At 37.6% G+C, this 19,783-nt stretch overlaps 1 pseudogene; it reads right to left on the bottom strand.

Annotated features, from left to right (window-relative positions):
• Positions 1–1,496: 1,496 nt before the first annotated feature.
• On the bottom strand, positions 1,497–16,416 carry LOC101583217 (annotated as a pseudogene).
• Positions 16,417–19,783: the final 3,367 nt, after the last annotated feature.

Below are 19,783 nucleotides of genomic sequence, written 5' to 3'. Positions count from 1 at the left end.
TGACAGTGCCAAAAAACAAAGGAAAGGAAGGGAGAAAAGTGAAGTGCCACTGAGAAGGACCCTATAGGTCCAACATCCTCCTGACAAAATTTCCAGAACCAGACAACAGGAACAGTGTAGGAAGGGCATAATTTTTATAATTGGAAGAATATTTCCTGTGAATTGAGATATTTGTGTCTCAAAAATATTGCTTGAATAGATAGTGTAGAAAAATGAATGCAAGTTTAATTCTGACGTCAGAATCAGGAAACTGACAGCTGATTATGACTTGGAAAAGGCAAAGAAGGTAGAAGCCACAGATTTAACCATTAATGGTGGAAATTAATTGAAAATCATAGAAGGTTACCGAGGGAAAGATGTGTAAGACAGAGAAAGGAGTTAAAATAGACAGGGAATATAACTATAAAATTTGGGTAAAAGTCAAAAGTTTCTAAGTGAATTGTTCACAGATAGGATAAGTCTCAAAGACACTGCAAAACTTTTGTAAAAAGATCTTGATACATTTCAAAATATTCGGCTGCTTTAGAATAGATTGGATCACCTGTTGCAGTATTTTTCTGATCCATAGCTACATGTCAACACTCTTGTTTTTTGATTTTTACATTCTCTGCTTTTAGAAAATAAGCAATTTGGTAGATAAAGATTTAATTAATTCTTTGCTAACGAACCTCAAATTCCAGGTTTTTTTTAAACCTAAAAACACACAATCAGTTTTTTAATAGTTAAAGAATAAACTAAATCTTTACCTACCAAATTGTTGGAAAATGTAGTTGCTATAAATAATTATGTACATAAATTCTTTAAAAGCTATCATTTAATAAGAAAATACCTAAAAATGAAAGTTTTATGAAAAGGTAAAGTTAATATATATTTCTTGATAATCCTATTTAGAAAGTATATATAACTGGCTGGGGATGTTCTAGGTGCCTTCCTGGCAAGGACAAGGTCCCAAGTTGGACCCTGGGCATCGCATGCTGTGCTAGCCCCAAAACCTGGAACCCCAGGTGCATGATTTTGGCCCCAAAATCGGGCATGGTGATGCATGCCTGTAATCCCAGGGTTGGGAAGGCTGAGACAGGAGGATCACTATGGTCTGAGCTGTGCAGTGAGACTCTATACCAATGAAAAGAAAAAGTATACATAGTATATATAAAATGTATGATCCAGCAATATAAGTGTGTGTTTAAAGTGTGTGTTTAAATTTAAAAAGTTACTTCAGTAAAAGACACATTATCATCAGTCACTTCAGAGGTCCCCCAACCTTTGAGCACATTCTTTTTTTCCTTCTGGGAGCCGGAGTTTATTTCACAACAGAACCACTGGGAACCTAGCCTGGGGCACACACATGGCTGCAGACGCGGTGGGACACAAGGCGACAAGCATGATGATCACAGCTGGGTTTGGACTCTGGGTGGCCCTGATGGCATCTACAGAAGCCGTTGCAGGAGGGTACCTAACTACCTGGGCCCAAGGCCTGGGTGTTGGCCTGTGGCGGCCTATTTGTTCAGGGGGTTTCTGAAGTTCTGGCTGGCGAACTTGGCTTTGCTATCCAGCACCTCCTCCTCGATTCTGGTTGTACTTGGCCAGGCGCTCAGATCGGCAGAGCACGCCAGTCTTGATCTGCCCCGTGCTGAGTCCCACCACCAGGTCAGCAATAAAGGTGTCTTCTGTCTCCCCAGACCAGTGGGACACCACGACGCCCCAGCCGTTGGACTGAGCCAGCTTGCACACCTGCAGGGACTCGGTCACCAAGCCGATCTGGTTGACTTTGAGCAGCAGGCAGTTGCAGGTCTTCTCATTCACGGCCTTAGCAGTGCTCTTGGGGTTGGTCACTGTGAGGTCATCGGCCACCACCTGGATGTGGGCGTTGGGCGTGAGCTTTTGCCAGGCGCCCCAGTCGTCCTGGTCGAAGGGTCCTTGATGGACACCACTGGGTAGTCCTTGATGAAGGACTTGTAGGGGTCGCCCAGCTGATTGGATGAGATGTACCTACTGGGGTCATCAAGAGACTTGAAGCCCAGGTCATACTTCCCAGATCTGAAGAACTCTGACGTGGCCACGTCCATGCCGATGACCACCTTGTCTGAGTAGCCAGCCTTCCCAGTGGCAGTCTTCAGCAACTTCAGGCCTTCCTTATTCTCCAGGATGTTGGGTGCGAAGCAGCTCTCATCGCCCACGTTGGTGGCGTCCTTGCCGTACTTCTCCTTGATGACGTTCTTCACGTTGTGGTAGACCTCAGCCCCAATGTACATGGCCTTCTTGATGCTGGCTGCGTCAAGGCAAGATCATGAACTCCTGCATGGCCAACTTACTGCAGGCGTGCGAGCCGCCGCTGTCCATGTTGAAGGCAGGGACAGGCAAGATGACCTCAGGGTTGCCTGCCAGGTCGGCGATGTGGCGGTACAGGGACACACACTTCTCCACGGCGCCGGCCTTACACACGGAGAGAAACACTGCCAGGATAGCATCACCCCAGACTTGGATTTATTCTCAGTCCCGTCCGCTGGATTATCAGCTTGTCAATCTTCTCCAGCTCCACAACATTAGGTTCTTGCTAACCAGGGCAGGTGCAGTAGTTTTATTGATGTGCTCAACAGCCTTTGACACACCCTTCCCCAGGTGGCGGGTCTTTTCATTGTCACTCAGCTCCAGGGCCTTATAGATGCCAGCGGAGGCTCCACTGGGCACAGCAGCTCGGAAGAGACCCTTGGAGGTGTAGAGGTCAACTTCCACAGTGTGGTGCCCACGAGAGTCAAAGATCCCTCGGGTGTGCATCTTGAGAATGGACACGTCGGATTTCGGGCTACCGGATCTCGTTGCCCAGGAAGGAAAAAGGGTGCTATGGCACCGAGATGCGCGTTGAAGTGGCGAGCTGCTCTCTAAGCGCACTTATTCTGGCCAGTTTTTTAAGCGTTTCTGGAAATACTGCCCTCCTGAATGTCACCCATGGTGTGATCGAAACACGCAGAGCGCTGCCGGCCTCAGCGGAGGGCAGGCTGCGGAAGCGTGAGGGCGTGGCCGGGTCCTACTTGTTCCCTGCGCCTGTGAAGTCACTGTTTGGCTTCTGCTTCTTCCCCAAAGCCGAAACTCCCGGGAAAGGTAAATGGTCAGTCAATAGATACCGGACCCTGAAGGTGCTGTGACACCGCAACTAAAACTATTTATGAAGGGGACACTCCAAAACTGCTCCAGGAAGCGGCAAGAGCAGTGGTACACGTTTAAAAGAGGGAGAAGAGTTCAGACATTAATGGCAGTTTATTTTACTGTAGTTTAAAAAATTTAACCATTCACTTTATTTTTATCACACTGTATTAATCACGGGTACTTAATATGGATATACAAGTTCTAAACATACATAAATGTATCTATAAACACATACAAATAAATTTGTGTATATAAACATACGTGTGCACCTATATAAATACATGTTTTACATACTTACCAGCAGTATTTTAAAGTTAAATTGATTTCAAATATACTAGAATTACATACATTTAAACAATTTCTGCTAATTTAATTGCATAGATGATTCTATTATTGCTTTAATATTTGTTTTTTGAATATAAATTTGTGCTCATTTCTTTACCATATTTAGTAATCAAAAATCTTTTTTTAAAGGAATTATCTATTGGTATTTATTTTTATTAAAAATTCATGTGTTAGGCTGTGGATATACATCAGTGGTACTGTGCCTGTCTGACAAGTAACACAGCCTGAGTTTGATTCCCAGCACTTAAAAAAAATTAGTCTAATTTTTTCCCTTAGAACCGTTCACAAGCTTTTTAATCATTAAAGACATTAAACACAATGGATGTATTTGCTGACAATTTTTACAATTGCTATTTAACTCTTATGATTTAAACATACTTTAATTGCTATCAACTCTGACAGTAATTTTAAGCAATTTCTTAATCATTTTAACATTAGAAAGTTTTACTCTCATGCATGCACCACATAAGTATATGCATGTTTATTTTTCTAAATATTTGAGGTTAATTTATGTAGTTGTTTTTCCCAAAATCCCTTCTTCTGTTATTTATTTTGATTAGGTATGAACCGGGGCTCAAAATTTTATGTGCAATTTCAGTGGATTATAATATGAAGATTTATGCATGTACAAACATCTTCTTTTATCTATGTACATATCTATCTATTTTTCTCTTCTTTAACTGCTGGGGCTCAGAGCCAGGGTCTGTGGCACTCTAAGGAAGGACTCTACCACTCAGTTACATCCCCAAACCCAAATGCATTTATAAAATGTAAATGGAAGTGCAATATAAAAGTTGCTGTGCATGGGACTTTTTCACTTTATTTTCCATCTTGAAAATTGTCCACATCATAATCATCTGAACCATGAAATTTATTATGGCAGTTTCTTAGTATTCTAACTTATGTAACCATTTCTTTATTAGTGAAAATGTTTTATTTAGATTCTTTTATCTCTAGAAGTACTTTTTTAATGCATACCATTCTAAATATATTGCTTTTTTGATGTACAATTAATTATAACTGTAGGAATAATTCCTCAAAATTGAATTATGGATTATAATTTTGATAGACTTTTAAATTACTGTCTGTGACACAAGTTTAGTTACACATTTTACCATAGAGCACATCTACTGAATAATACAACCTTTGTCTTTTTGTTTCTTTTTTGTTTTTGTTTTGAGACAGAGTCTTGCTGTGTAGTTAAGGATGGCCTTGAACTCACTGTGTATCCCAGCAGGCCTCAAAATCAAGCGCAATTCTCCTTACTCAGCCTTCCAAAGGCTGGGATTACAAGTTTGCACAACCACGCCCAGTCAAAATTTTCTTTTCTGATAGATAGAACAGAATGAATATCTTGCTTTATTTTCCCTTTATTTTAGTGTGACTGATTGAGATTTTACAACTTAAAATACATTTAAGAACTGCTCTTATTTCTGTTTCTGTGAGAAATATTTTTACATATTTTTCAAGGGTTGTTTTTCTTTGGATTTTACTTACACTGTTTGTCAAGCAGATTTATTGTTAGTATAGTTAATTTCATTTTTTTGGTAACTTTATTTTATTGTCATATATTATGATATAGTTTCCAACACAATAATAAATATTCAGTTTTTCCTTTTATTATAAATAATAAATAATTCAGTTTTTCATTAAGATTTAAACTCTTGTTATGTAAGTACATTTTTTGCATAATGCATGGTAAGATATAAATTAATTTTTTCAGAGGTCTACCCAGCTGCCCAAACACTGTTGATTGACTAAGATGCATTTTTTCTGCTTACATTGCATTTCAGCTTTATTTAAAATAGAATAAATTGTATCTTGCTTTAAACTATATTCTTGGGTCCACCAGAAAGCTCAGTGGATTAAAGCCCCTGCTTAGGCAGACACAAGGATTGGGATTTGATCCCTAGCGTGCCATGCTATCCTACCCCTGGAGCACACTGAGACAGAGATTGACAGGGCATGGTGGCAAGTGCCTGTAATCCCAGTGCTTGGGAGGCTGAAAATGGGAGGATCACTATGTGTCTAATCTATGTAGTGAGAACCTATGGAACCTGTACTAAAATACAAAAAACAAAGAAACTATACTCTTTTTTATTGCTCTATGTACATTATTTGTCCTGTTAACTTCATTAAAACTTTAATATGTCATGAAACTTAATGATTTATGATGTATCCATTATCATTTGTTTAGTCCTCACATAAAAGGGGGCCATTTTCAGGCCCTATATTTTAAAATTTTGAATTATTCATATTTGTGCCATTTTTCCCCTGGTATAATAAAAATAACTTAGATTATTTTAAAATTTGTTACTATTATTTAGAAAATTCTTTTCTTAGCTATTTCTACCTCTCATATTTCTAAATGCTTTCAAGTATCATCTTTTATAATAGAAAAAAGGTCAATGCAATCTTTTTTGTAAGTGTAATAATGCAAGGCATTTATTTGATCAAAAGTCATGACTCTTTTATAGTAGGACGATAGGACCATCATATAGGAAGAACGTGTCCATCTATGGAGGCTAACTGTCTCAGACTAATCTGGAGGTATCAGCAAAGGCAACAAGACGTGGCTCCTATAAGGCCCCAAGAAAAGGAGGGCTTGTTAGTACATGCATCTCTGCTGGTCTCTTAGTCTTCTACTTGGACTGCTTGGAATGCTAAGTCTAACTTTTCCACCCTTCAAGAACACAGTTAACAGCCAGTATTTTTCATGTTATTTATAAACTTAAGGAGGCTATATTGTTGTGATTAGTTTCCTTTATTTTTTAGAGTAATTATTTTGCCTTTGATGTATTGTCAATGATTTTTTTCTGGTTTAGTGAAGAAAATTAGAAACAGGCAGTTACAATAGGGGCAATGGTAGAAACTGTCCTATCATAATTCACTTTTAATTAGTCTTCCTTGGTCTCAAAGAAAATTATTAATAGGAAACAACAATTAGTTTTTTTCGCATGAATTACCTCAAATCTATTTATTTATTTATTTATTTATTTTAGGGTATTTATTTTTTTCCATAATTTTAGAGAAACAAATAGCAATGAGACAGTTTCAAACCAAATTGGTATGACAGTTTCAATAATTAACAAAATACATACATTCTTGCTAGTTGTTATTTGCTGTACAAGATTCAGACATGATATTCTACTTACAAACACTATTAGAACAAATCCCTCTATTTACTAAGAGAATGTAACTATATATCTGTCCTAACCATTTTGAATACACAGATACAAAATGGACATTCATCTGTATCCACTTTTTTTGTTAAGTTCCATTATTTGAATATTATAGGTGTGTTAACTCAGCAAAATATTTTAAAAGAGTCCAGTAGTCCATAATAGTATTGGGTTTTCAGCTTCACTGACAATGCCAGAAATTGTTGACCTGAGTCCCGTATAGCTCAACATAACAGCATGGCTTTACTTCTTATACTTCGTTTTTATACTTTCTTGCTGGATGGTTAAGACCAAGGTAAGGCAGGACCTATGCAACAAGAGTTGTAGCTTTTTGGTCTGATAAGATAAGTGAAATCCCCTCAGGATTTATTCTGAGATCCTGTACCTCAGATTGTAGAACCTTTCTCAGTATCAGCCATGTGGGTGAGTCATGGCCATTGCTTGGCCAATGTGCTCTCTGTCAAAGCCTGAGAGAATGTTTTCTTTCCATGTGACTCTCCTTAGGCACACTCTACATCATCGATCGCTTTCCTCTTTGGCCCCATAATCTCCTTGCTCAGAAAATTTGGGACACTACCAAGTTACGTGACATTACAGTACAAGTTCTCATGTGTCCTGAGTCTTAATTGACCTTGGAAGGCTAGGGCCAAAATGTTGGCTTTCCTTGCAGCCCTCCTTTCTTTCTAAATTTGATCTGCAAACTTAGGTTGTTAACCATCTAGAAGACAAGCTTATTGTTTTTACCATACAACCTAGGCTGTTAAGCTTAACCTCACTATCTGTCTGAATATCAAACATTTTAGGCATAACAGGGAACAGGCATCTTTCATCAAGTATTGATATGTTGAACTTTAAGTTCCTACAGAATATGATGAAAAAACATTTAAAAATGAGAATATGTTTTTAAAAATAGGCATAAAGAATTATATACTTCCTATGTTTACACATAAGTCCAAAAATCTAACCATATACAACCTTGAAGCAGGACAGTCCCACCATATTCCTTTTCCCAACTCTTGCCCTCATTCACCACCCTCTTCTTTTTGAACAATGATCTACCTGAGAGACAGCACAGCAACAACTGGCATGTTATGACAAGCAGCCCATATTCAGAAGACCAGAATGACAGGCACTCAAAGCATGAAACTACTATTACAGATTACCATCTTCAGTGCAGTTACTTAGTTCACAGGTATCAGTATATATAGTTAGTCAGGGTGAGAATCTTCCAATTAACTGCTAGATTTAAAAATCTTGTGGAGATTCTCAGGATCATTGCCGTGCCCATCTTTTACGTATAAATGTATGGCTTGTCACTTTCATGTTTCCTAGCTCTTCTCCTTTCCCTCTCTTAATTAGTTAGTCCTCGAAATCCTAATTTCCTTTTACTTGTATTATACCATCTATTTGTATTTCTTCTTTTGAGTTCTTATACTAGGGAAACCATACAATATTGACATATGTGTGTCTGGTTTATTTCACTTATATCTTCAAGTGTCATCCACTTCAATATAAAGGCTTCACATTTATCATTCTTTTTTTGTTAACTTATGCTTATTTAATGAGGTTTCAGTCTCTTATCTCCAAATAATACTTTAATAAGACAAGTGTCACAAGTATTAGTGTATCAGTGTAACAACATGAGAATGGGAACAACATGAGAATGGGAAGCTCCATTCTTTTTTTTTTTTTTTTGAACTTTTGTATACTGTATTGTTTTATTTATTTTTTTCTTTTCAAAGTTTTATTGATAAACATATAGCAATGAGACAGTTTCAAATCAAATCGAAAGTACAGTTTCAACAAATAATACACTGCATATATTCTTCTTAGTGGTTAATTGCTGTACAAGATGCAGACTTGTGATCCTACTTACAAACACCATTAGAAAAAATCATTCTATTCATTAAGAGAATGCAACTATATATCTATCCCAACCACTTTGAATACACAGATACAAAATGGACATTCATAGTTATACCCCAATTTTTTTTTAAGTTCCGCAGTAGAAAAGTATGAAGATGAAATATAGGAAGTAAAGCCATGTTGTTATGTTGAGCTGTGGGGGACTCACGTCAATAATTTCTGACATTGCCAATTAAACAGAAGACCCAATGCTATTATGGGCTTCTGTACTCTTTTAGAATATTTTGCTGAGTTTACACACCTATAATATTCAACATTTATCATTCTTTATAGCTGAGTAATACTCCATTGTGTAGAAATACCACATCTTTTTCAACCATTGCTCAGGTGATGGGCATCTTGGTTGTTTGCAAGATTTGGCTATCACAAATTGTGCTGCTATAAACATAGGTATACATATATCTCTATGATATGATGTTTTTGGATTCTCCAGGAAAATTCCCAGTAGAGGAATAGCTGGTTTAAATGGGATTTCCAGTCCAACATTTCTAAGGAGTCTCCACACTGATTTCCATAATGCTTGCACCAGTCTACATTCCCACCAGCAGTGGAGAAGGGTTCCTCTTTCCTCACAGCCTCTCCAACATTTGTTGTTGTGTGATTTCTTTATGATAGCCATTCTTGCTAGAGTAGGATGAAATCTCAATGTTGTTTAATTTGCATTTCGAGGATGGATAGTTATGTGGAGCATTTTTTCATATAAATATTCACTTCTTTAATATCATCCTCTGAGAAGCAAGTGTTCATCTCACATGCCCATTTCTGGACTGGGTCTTTAAAGTTTGGGGCTCTAGTGTTTTTTAGTGCTTTATAAAATATAGAGAGCAGACCTTTGTCTGAGTACTTATTTGTCATGATTTTTTTCCAAATTTGTGGGTTGTCTTTTCACTTTCTTGGAAATTCCTTTGACGTGAAAAAACTCAGTAAGAGCAGGTCCCAGTTGTTAATTCTTTCACCTGTTACCCTTGTGATTTGATTTCTGTTCATGAACTCTTTGCCTACCCCTATGTCTCCAAGAGTTCCTTCTACTTTCTCTTCCAGGAGATTTAGTTTCTCTGCTTTAATGTTTAGATCTTTAATCCATTTTGTCTTTAGCTTAGTGCATGGTGATAGACTTGGGTCAAGTTTTACTTTTCGGCATGTAGAGAGCCAGTATTTCCAGCACCCCTTGTTAAAGAGGCTATCTTTCTTTCAGTGAGTATGTTTGGCCCCTTTGTCAAAGATAAGGCAGCTGAGTGTGTTTGTAGGGGCTTCAGTGTCTTCTAATCTATTCCATTGATCCTCAGGTCTATTTTGTTGCCAGTACCATGCTGATTTTATCACAGTAGCCTTGTAGTATAATTTCAAGTCAGGAATTGTAATGCCTCCTGCCTTGTATTTATTGCCCAGAATTGCCTTTGCTATTCTAGGTCTTTTCTGTTTCCAAATAAATTTTAGGAATGATTTCTCTGTCTCTGTGAGGTATGTTGGTGGTAGTCCAAGATGGATTGCATTAAATATGTACAGCAAATTTTGGAGTATGGCCATCTTCACAATGTTGGTTCTTCCTATCCAGGAGCATGAAATATCTTTCCATTTTCTGAAATCCTCTATGATCTCTTTTCTCAGAGTATTGTAATTTTCATTGAAAAGATCTTTGACTTCTTTATTTAGATGAATTCCAAGGTATTTCTTTTTCCTCGGTGCTAATGTAAAAGGTATTGTTTCTATAACTTCCCTCTCAGTGTGTTTGTTGTCTGTGTAGAGGAATGCTATTGACTTTTGGGTATTGACTTTATAACCTGTTATGCTACTGAATTTCTGTATTGATTCTAGTAGCTTCTTGGTGGAGTTTTTTGGGTCTTCTAAGTAAAGTATCATGTCATCTGCAAATAATGATAAGTTAACTTCTTCTTTACCTATTCTTGTTCTTTTTTTTTTTTCTCTTGTCTAATGGCTGTAGCTAATGATTCCAAAACTATATTGAATATTAGTGGTGATAGAGGACATCCTTGTCTTGTACCAGATCTAAGAGTAAATGATTTCAGTTTTTCCCCATTTAGGATTATGTTAGCCATTGGGTCTTCATAAATGGCTTTCACCAGATTGAAGTAGAGGACCTCTATTTCAATTTTCTGTAGGACTTTGAACATGAATGAGTGTTGGACTTTGACAAAAGTCTTTTTTGCATCAATGGAGATGATCATGTGGTTTTTAGTTTTTGCTCTATTGATATAGTGTATTACATTTATAGATTTTCAAATATTGAACCATCCTTGCATCCTTGGCATGAATCCTACCTGGTCATGGTGTATGGTCTTCTTGATGATTTGCTATATTCTATTTGCTAGTATTTTATTGAGGATTTTGGCATCTATGTTCATGAGAGAGTTTGGCCTCTAGTTCTCTTTCATAGTTGCGTCTTTCCATGGTTTTCTTATTAGTATAATAATTGCTTCCAGGAATGATTTTGGGAGGATTGCTTCCTTTTCAATTTCTTTGAAGAGTTTCAGTAGCATAGGGACTACATCTTCTGTAAATGTCTTGTAGAATTCAGCTCTGAATCCATGTGGACCTGGACTTTTCTTTGTCAGTAGGTTTTTAATTACATCTCATATTTCATTGGCTTTTATTTGGCTACTGAGAGTAGTTATATCTTGTCGATTCAGTTGTGGTAATTTGTACCTTTCTAGGAATCTGTCTGTTTCTTATGTGTCTTCTATTCTGTGAGTGTAAAGATTCTCAAAGTAGCTATTGATAATCTTCTGAATTTCCACTGAGTCTGTGGTAATTATGCCTTTTTCATTCCTTATTGTTTTTAGTTGAATTTTTTCTTTCCTCTTTTTGATAAGGTGGGCTAAAGGGCTTATCAATTTTATTTAATCTTTCAAAGAACCAGCTTTTTACTTTTTTAATTCTTTGAATTGTTTTTTTTCGTCTCAATTGAATTAATTTCTGCTCTAATCTTTATGATTTCTTCCCATCTTTGGGCTCTCGTTTGGTTTGCTCTTCCTTTTCTAGTTGTTGGAGGTGTAACATTAGGGTATTTATTTGTTCCTATTCTGTTTTCCTAATGTGGGAGTTCACAGCTATGAATTTCACTCTGAGAACTGCTTTCATCGTATCCCATAAATTCCAAGAAGTTGTGCTTGAATTTTCATTGAATTGTAGATATTGTTGAATATCTTGTTTAATTTCATCTGTGATCCATTGGTTGCTGAGTAGAGTCATTTAATTTCCATGTATTTAGGGTTTTTTTCTAGCTTCTTTTGTCATTTTTTTCCAGTTCTATTGCAGTATGGTCAGATAATGTGCATGGTATAATTTCTGTTTTCTTGCATATACTTAAGCATGACCTATGGACCAGTATGTGGTCTATTTTGGAAAGTGACCCATGTGCATCTGAGAAAAATGTGTATTCAGCTGTGTTTGGGTGGAACATTCTGCATATGTTCACCAAGTCCATTTGTTTCAAGCTCTGCTTCAGTTATGTTATTTCTTTGCTAAGTTTTTGTCTGGTTCACCTATCTTTTGGGAATAAGGGGGTGTTAAGGTCTCCTGTTAAGATTGTGGTATTGGATATTAGATTTTTCATGTCCATTAAAATGTGATTTATATAGTTGGGTGCTCCCATGTTTGTTTGATAAATATTTATGAGTGTTACCTCTTCCTCTTGAATTTTTCCCTTAACCAGTATTTAGTGCCATCTTTATTTCACTTGATCATTCTTGGTTTGAAGTTGAGACTGTCTGAGAATAGGATTGCTACCTCTGTTTTTTTCTGAGGTGCTGGGGTGTGTAATATTGTGTTCCATCCTGTGAGTTTCAGCCTATGAGTGTGTATGAGTTAAATGTGTTTCTTGTATGCTGCAACAATTGTTGGATTTTGATTACTAATCTACTATGCCAGTGTATTTCTCTTAATTGGTGAATTGAGTCTATTTACATTGATGGTTAGAATTGAGATGTATTGACTACGATTGACATATTATTTACCTGTTGTCGTTTACTCTTTTTTCTCCTGTGTTTTATTGCTTGCCCTATTTAGTTGGTTGCTTCTGATCTCATTCTTGGAGTACTGATCATTTTGGTTCCTCTAGAACATCTTTCAGGAGCCTGCGTAGTGTGGGCTTTGTCATCATGAAATTCTCTAGTTGTTCTTTGTCATGGAAGTATTTCACTTCTCCATCAAAGTTGAAAGAGAGTTTTTCAGGGCATAGTAGTCTGGCCTGGAATTTGTTTTCATAGAGGACTTGAAGTACTCTGCTCCATGCTCTTCTTGCCTTCATGGTTTGTGAAGAGAAGTCGGCTGTAATTCCGATGGGATTTCCTTTGAATGTGATCTGCTTCTTTTCTGTAGCAGCTTTCAGTATATTATTCTTGTGCTGAATGTTGGGAACTTGATTATTATATGTCTCGGTGTGTTTTTAATTGAGTTGAGGTTACTTGGGTTCTGTATGCTTCAGTTACTTGAATGTCATATTGTTTCCTCATATTTGGGAAGTTTTCTGCTATTACTTCTGCCCATACTTTTTTAATGTCATTTGTATTGACTCCTTCTTTCTCATTGATATCTATTGGCCTCACATTTTTCATTTTTGCATCATCTTTCAGGTGATGGATTATTCTTTCCTGCATCCTAGTTGTTTTTAAGAGATACTTTCTTACCTTTTCACTAGCTGCACCAGCATTTTCAAGATCTGAAACTCTGTCTTCACTTTCACTTAAACGGTTTTGCAAGCTTGTTATTGATATTTTAAATTCCTCTGTATCTCTTTGACTCTGTTTCATGCGATTTATTTCTTTCCTGTATTGCTCACTGAAGGAATCCATCATTTTCCTAATCTCTTTTTTTTATCAATGTCTTCTTTAGAAGCAATTATAAATTCTTTTACTGCAGTGTTTTTTTCAGATTGAGTTTACTCCCTATGTTTCTGTAGCTGATTCTTTACTTCAGATTCTATGCATCCAAGAATTCTTTTCTTATTTCCAGAAATTGTGCTCTGGGTTGCTCTATAACTTTCTGGTGTTGCTTATTTAGTATCGATGCTATTAATTCATACATTTGAGCTGAGCTAGTGTCCTCTGCACTGTTCTGGGTGGGTATTTGGTTTCCTCCATATGTTTCTGCATTTGCTTCTTTAGTGCAGATGGTATTAATTCAGGGATTTCTTTTTTCATTTCCAATCTGAGTTCCTCTATATCTTTCTGCAGCTGTTTCTTTATTTCAGAAGCCGTTGACTAATTAATTTCAGCTGTGTGATTCCCACTTTGTTCTGTGTTAGTGTCCTCTGCACTTGTTATGGTTGGGCTTGGGGTCTGAGATTGCATTTTGCTCCTTCTCATTGTCATTTTGTGTAGCACTGTCTTCTTACCTTTGTTGCAGATCTTTGGTGCAGTTATAATCTTAGTACTTACTGAAGTTCAGGTGCAGATCTACAAATTTTGGATTTATCCAGTTGTGCCTGGCTTGGGTCTGACTGCTGTGCTCAGCTCCTTCCTGTTGCTGGCCTTGGGGGTGAACCTGTCTTGCCCCTCTTGCAAGATGTTCTGCTCCCGGACTAGCTGGGTGGTTTTGTCCCCTACACTCTCTGCTGGGATTGCAGCTGCAGGGTTTCACCCCAGGCCTGTATGCCAGGCCTGAGCTGAGTCTGGAGGTGACAAGGTGGAGTAGGGGGGAGAGACTGCTCTCCCACACAGTCACTGGACCTGGGCGAGGACTGGATCTGGGGGTTCCTGGAATGCGACCGTAATTCCTACTTGGTGGGCGGGGTAGATGGGTACTATGGAGTGGTGGGAGGCATCCCAAGGGGGTGAAAGCAGGTGTCATCCTCGCTGCGCCTTGGCTGGGACCTGCAGTTCCCATTGTTGCAGGGTAGCTGGAAGCCCTCCCACACACTCACTGGGCCCGGGTTATGACTGGATGTAGGGGTTCCTGGAATGCTGCAGAAGTTCCTACTGGGCGGGCGGGGTGGGGAGGTGCTGCAGAGTGGTAGGGGGTGTCCCAAAGGGGTGAAAGAGGGCCTGAACCACGCTATGCCTTGGCTGGACTGGTAGGTCCAGCTGGCCCACCTCAAATCTTAATGGTTGAAATCCATAACCATTTACTCAGGTGACAATTTTTGGTTTAGGTGTTACGATTTGCGTTCACTTGGGTAGTTCTGATGTTCTTGCCTTGATTCATTCCATTGCCAGTCAGTTGGGCAGCTCTGGAGTGTATACACAGCAGGCCACATGTCACTTACTGTTCTGCAGAGTAGCCTGGTCTGCACATGCTGCCAGAGGTAGAACTCCCAAGAACAGCAGGAGAAGCTTTCTAGCTCTTGGAGGCTCTGGTTTGTAATTTTCAGTGCTAATACCAGTGCATTCTATAGATCAAGGTAAATCACATGTCCAACACAAATTGAGGAAATGAGGAAATAGACTCCAGCCTTTGACCAAAGAAAATTTGAATATAGTGACTGATTCGCAAACCATGACCAGTGTCCAAGAATTAGCTGTACTAATCCCAGAGGTACAACAGAAAGTCGAACAAAGTGAGCATAGCTTTTAGAAGGTTTCCGGTTTGTGTTAGGTGTGTTTTTGTGATGAGGTGTACTCCATGCATGCGTAATTTCCAACATCATCCAACTTGAGTAAAACCTTGTGTCGACCTGGGTAGTACCCAAGTTTCTGCGTATGTAATAGACATTAAGGGGATGTTGTGTGGTAGTCTGCTGAGGACACCTTCAGGAGTGAGCCAGCAGAGTGGTGCTGTTCAAGCTATGGTCTGCACATTGGAAGCATAAGCTCCACTTGGAGGTAATGGACATACTTTTCTATCAGCAATATATTTTTCAAATTTAATTATTTATCAGTACATGTATGCATTGGATGATGATGACACGACTTATACAGAGTTACTACATGCACATAACACATCTTCCTGCTCTTTTTCATCCTCTTCCCTTCCCTTCTTTCCCTGCCCCATTTCTTGGTCCCCTTCCTCTTTGTAGATCTGCCTCCCTATTCACATTCTCCATGCTCACTCCTGACCTAGTGGGTCAGAACACTTGAAAAAGACCCTAAATTCTCTGCTTTGACAAGATTTCCTAGGAACTCTGACGTTATTTATCATCCATAAGGCCCACATTAAGGGCACTGAGTAGAAAATGAAAGAATGTATTAGAGCAGGAAGACAATCTTAAGAAATCTAAACTACCTAGTATGTTGAAGACTTGTTCTACCAACATGAACCCAGGCCTTTCTAAGAACACATGTAAAATACAAAGAATGTTTCCAGACACCAAGAGGATGACATAAATGTAATGCTTGCCTGGGAAGATTAAAAAAAATGACTAATGGTAGTTGCCAAAACCTTTGTAAGAATTACCTATGTTTTCTTACACTTTGACAGCAGCCTAGAGCTCACCCTTCCTGTGTTACTTTTTTATTAATGCTCTCATACTGAACATTGAAGGAAAACCTCTCTTGTGTGTGACTGTGAGTCTAATCAATCAAAACTCAGGCATGTTTTACTACTGTCAACTATGATTTGTTCTTTCCATTTCTTTGCCTCAGAATTCTGATAAATTCATTTAAAGTGGTCCAAAGCTGGTCAAATATACAGCAATTCCATTATAGCTTCAATTTTGTCCCAAATCCCACCAACTAACACAATGCCTGGTACATAGATGATATTCATAGCATACTTGAGGAACTATGTAGAATCTGTAGAATTCTGTGACATGCAAATGTGCAATTTAATCCAAAGTCAAACTGTTGAAAGTTCTGAGCATTCAATTAAAACAAACTTACTCTAGGGTGACCCATGTATGAACAACCATGATGAAAAATGACATGTTTACACTCCAGATTTCTTTATCTTTCTTTGACGTTTCATTTTGTACAGTCCTTAATTGTTTAAAATAAAACTTGTCTTCAGATGATTTAAATCTTTTAATATTAAACCCCTAAATCTGTGGAGGCTCTCTTTATAGTTATCTGTAATCATTCTTAGTATTTACAAAAATAATGATCTTTTATCCATCTTACAAAACTTTATCCTGTTTACTGGCAGCAATTGGATACTCGTGTTGGTAAGCTTTTAAGACACTTACCTAACTCAATAATGAAAAGCACTGGGTGTAAATTTTTAACTGGTTTATCACATCTCACTAACTTCTAAATGTTTCCTACTACTGTGTAAAAATGCCTAACAGTGATGGCTCAGGCCTCAGAGCTTTCAATGTTAACAAACAGCCCAAAGTAGGATGCCTGCCACAGGCTTGCCACCAATGGAAATCATTAAGCTGTAGGTCTAAAATGTCTCCCAAGCATCTCGGGTGTTCAGCGGTGGAACTTCCAAAGATGATTGAATTGGGGGGCACAATATTTTTCCACAGATTTATCCATTGATCAATTCACAATTGGATGTGTGGAGAGGCTGTGGGGCCTGACTGGAGGAGGTGATGACTGGGTACATACCTTTGGAGGATATTACTTACTGTCAAGCTCTTTCTGTCCTCTCTCTGCTTCTGGATTGATGAGCTACACTGCTTTCCTCTGCAATACCTCTCTAACATGATGTTCCTTCCTTGAGCCAGCCAATCGTAGACTGAGCCTTAAGAAGCCAAGAGCCCAAACAAAGCTGTCTTCAACAGGTGTATGTCAGGTATTTGGATCCAGTGTTGGAGAAACTGAATAATATAGAAGTAATTCTGATAGGTCTGAATACCTAATACTGTTTTTTTTTTTCTGAGCAACTATTTTGCTTTTATTCAGTGAACATTGTAAACACTGTAATAAGTTAGGTAGCTGGCGAGGCGTTGAGATAGGGAAAATGTAACTGTACCTAACTGAAAGTCTCTGACTCTCATATTCCTCACCTTTAAAAGTAAGATTTTATGTAAATGTGAAGTTCTTTCTAATAAAATAAAGGAATGGAACATTGACTTGGTTACTTCTCTCTTGTTCCTGAGATAAAACGTCTAACATCTGAAGTTAAGGAAGGAGAGGCTTATTTAGCTCACAGGGTGTGGAGGTTTTAGTCTTTTATCATTTGGCTCCAAGATAGGATTGTGTATGAAAGGGGCAACAGTTCATGGCAGAAGATACCAAGGCAACTGGAACAAAAGGGGAAAACAAGCCCTTTCCTGCACTTTCTATCTCATCCAGACTGCTGGGATTAGGGTGTTGCCCTTCCAATCAGTTGACTGATTCATCAATCCCTCTGCCTTAATCCCAGAGCACTTAATCTCACCATTCCACTACAAATCAACCCCAAACTCTAGATTCAGCTACCTCTGAAAAAATTCAGTGACTGCTTGAGGCTTTGGTGAGACATCCAGACACAAACCATAGTAGATTTGTTCCCAAATTTTATAATTTAGCAAACATTAAAGGAGTCAAGTATATAAAAAATTTGTTTCTACCTGTATTTTACTGGTTGTATTTAGGTTTTCACAACATCAACTATTATTTTTTTCAATAATTATGTTGTGTTTGGTATTTTGTAGAAATTTTCTCATTTACTTTCTATTTTCTCTTACGTTTTTGGAAACTAAAGACTGAGTGTTGGTGAAGTCTCATCCAGGGTAGATGCTTCTTCACAATGGTATAATTGTGAATTCTTTTCATATTTCATAAGCTTCATGAATTCTGTTTTGAACTGGCTGAGGGGCTGGTGGAATCATGTCATGTTGTATCTTAAATTTTTCACATAGTTTCATATTTTGCTGTTCTTCATACTTGTTTCTCATAATTTTTAAAATTTGTCTTCTTTTGAAAAAGTTAACAATAGCTCATATGTTTTATCCCCACAAACAACATATATCATTCACTCTCACTATAGAAGCTCGGTAATCTCAATAACTAGGTTATATTCATTTTGCATTTCCACAAACATAAAAATTCAAATAGCAGAACTTTACAAATCATCATATTAGTACTACTTGGTTGCATGTAAGAAAATACTTAGAAAAATAGTGGAGATTTTTCTTTAAAATAAAAATTAAAAAAGGAAAAATGGTAGAGAAAATCATCTATTTGAAATAAATTACCACAATGTATAAACAAGCACATTTTAATTGTAGAAAATTTATTTCCATAGCACAAACATGTGTCAGAAATTCCTGGAATACATGAGTGTATATGTATCAGTAGGATTCACACATTCCAAAGCATGCTTTGATGCTTTTGATGAGCTTTAATTTTATTAGAAATTAAAGTCATAGGGCTGGGGAGATGCTCATTGGAATAAGCGCTTCCCTGGCAAGCACAAGGGCCTGAGTTTAATCCCTAGATCTGCGAAGAAGAAGAAGAAGAAGAAGAAGAAGAAGAAGAAGAAGAAGAAGAAGAAGAAGAAGAAGAAGAAGAAGAAGAAGAAGAAGAAGAAGAAGAAGAGGAAATTAAAGTCATAATAGAAAGTCATAATAGAAAACATTGTGATGGGGGTGGGGAGATGGCTCAGTGGAATAAGCACTTGCCTGGCAAGCGAAAGGGCCTGAGTTCAATCCTTGGTTCTGCCAAAAAGAAAGAAAGAAAGAAAGAAAGAAAGAAAGAAAGAAAGAAAGAAAGAAAGAAAACATTGTGAGCAAATTACATACAACAGTAAGAGACAATAATTGTGATATTCTTTAACACCTATATTGTTTCCACTATTAAAGCTTAGTATCAATAAGACCAATTCTTATTCCACTGTCAGGTTAAAGGGAAGGATTCTAAAACTCTCACTCAGAAGTTCTGACCCTTGAATTTCTGTGTTAAATTTTCTATCATTTAATGCTGACAACTCTTTTGTGTATGCTTTTATGTGGATGAAACTGTAAGGGAAGGAAGAGGAAGAGGAAGAGAAACTGAGACCACAACTTTAGTTATAGATTATATTCCATATAGTATTTTTTATCATTTGTAAGGAGGAGTAGTGGAAATTAGCAACTTATAAATCTTTAGACCTCATCCTTGGTAACACATCACTTATGCTTAAGAGCTCAACAAGGGAAATTATTCTTTTTTTTTTTTGTTTAAAATAGACTTCAGAGCAAATAACAGATTGCTATTTTTTAAAAATCACCACTTTGAAATTAACTGTCTTTCATCATTTGTGCATATTAGCTTATTCCACATATTGATCTCGCTTGGCACCTTTTTAAACAACTCATAAAGAAGGATTCCCATTTCACCATCTTAATAGACATAAGTTGCTAAAAATTTCAGCTTCTACTAGGC

Source organism: Octodon degus, unplaced genomic scaffold, assembly GCF_000260255.1.
Source record: "Octodon degus isolate 3935 unplaced genomic scaffold, OctDeg1.0 scaffold00187, whole genome shotgun sequence".
NCBI classification, from domain to species: domain Eukaryota; kingdom Metazoa; phylum Chordata; class Mammalia; order Rodentia; family Octodontidae; genus Octodon; species Octodon degus.
The sequence above is the reverse complement of the archived record's forward strand: the minus strand, read 5'-3'. Positions and strand labels throughout refer to the sequence as shown.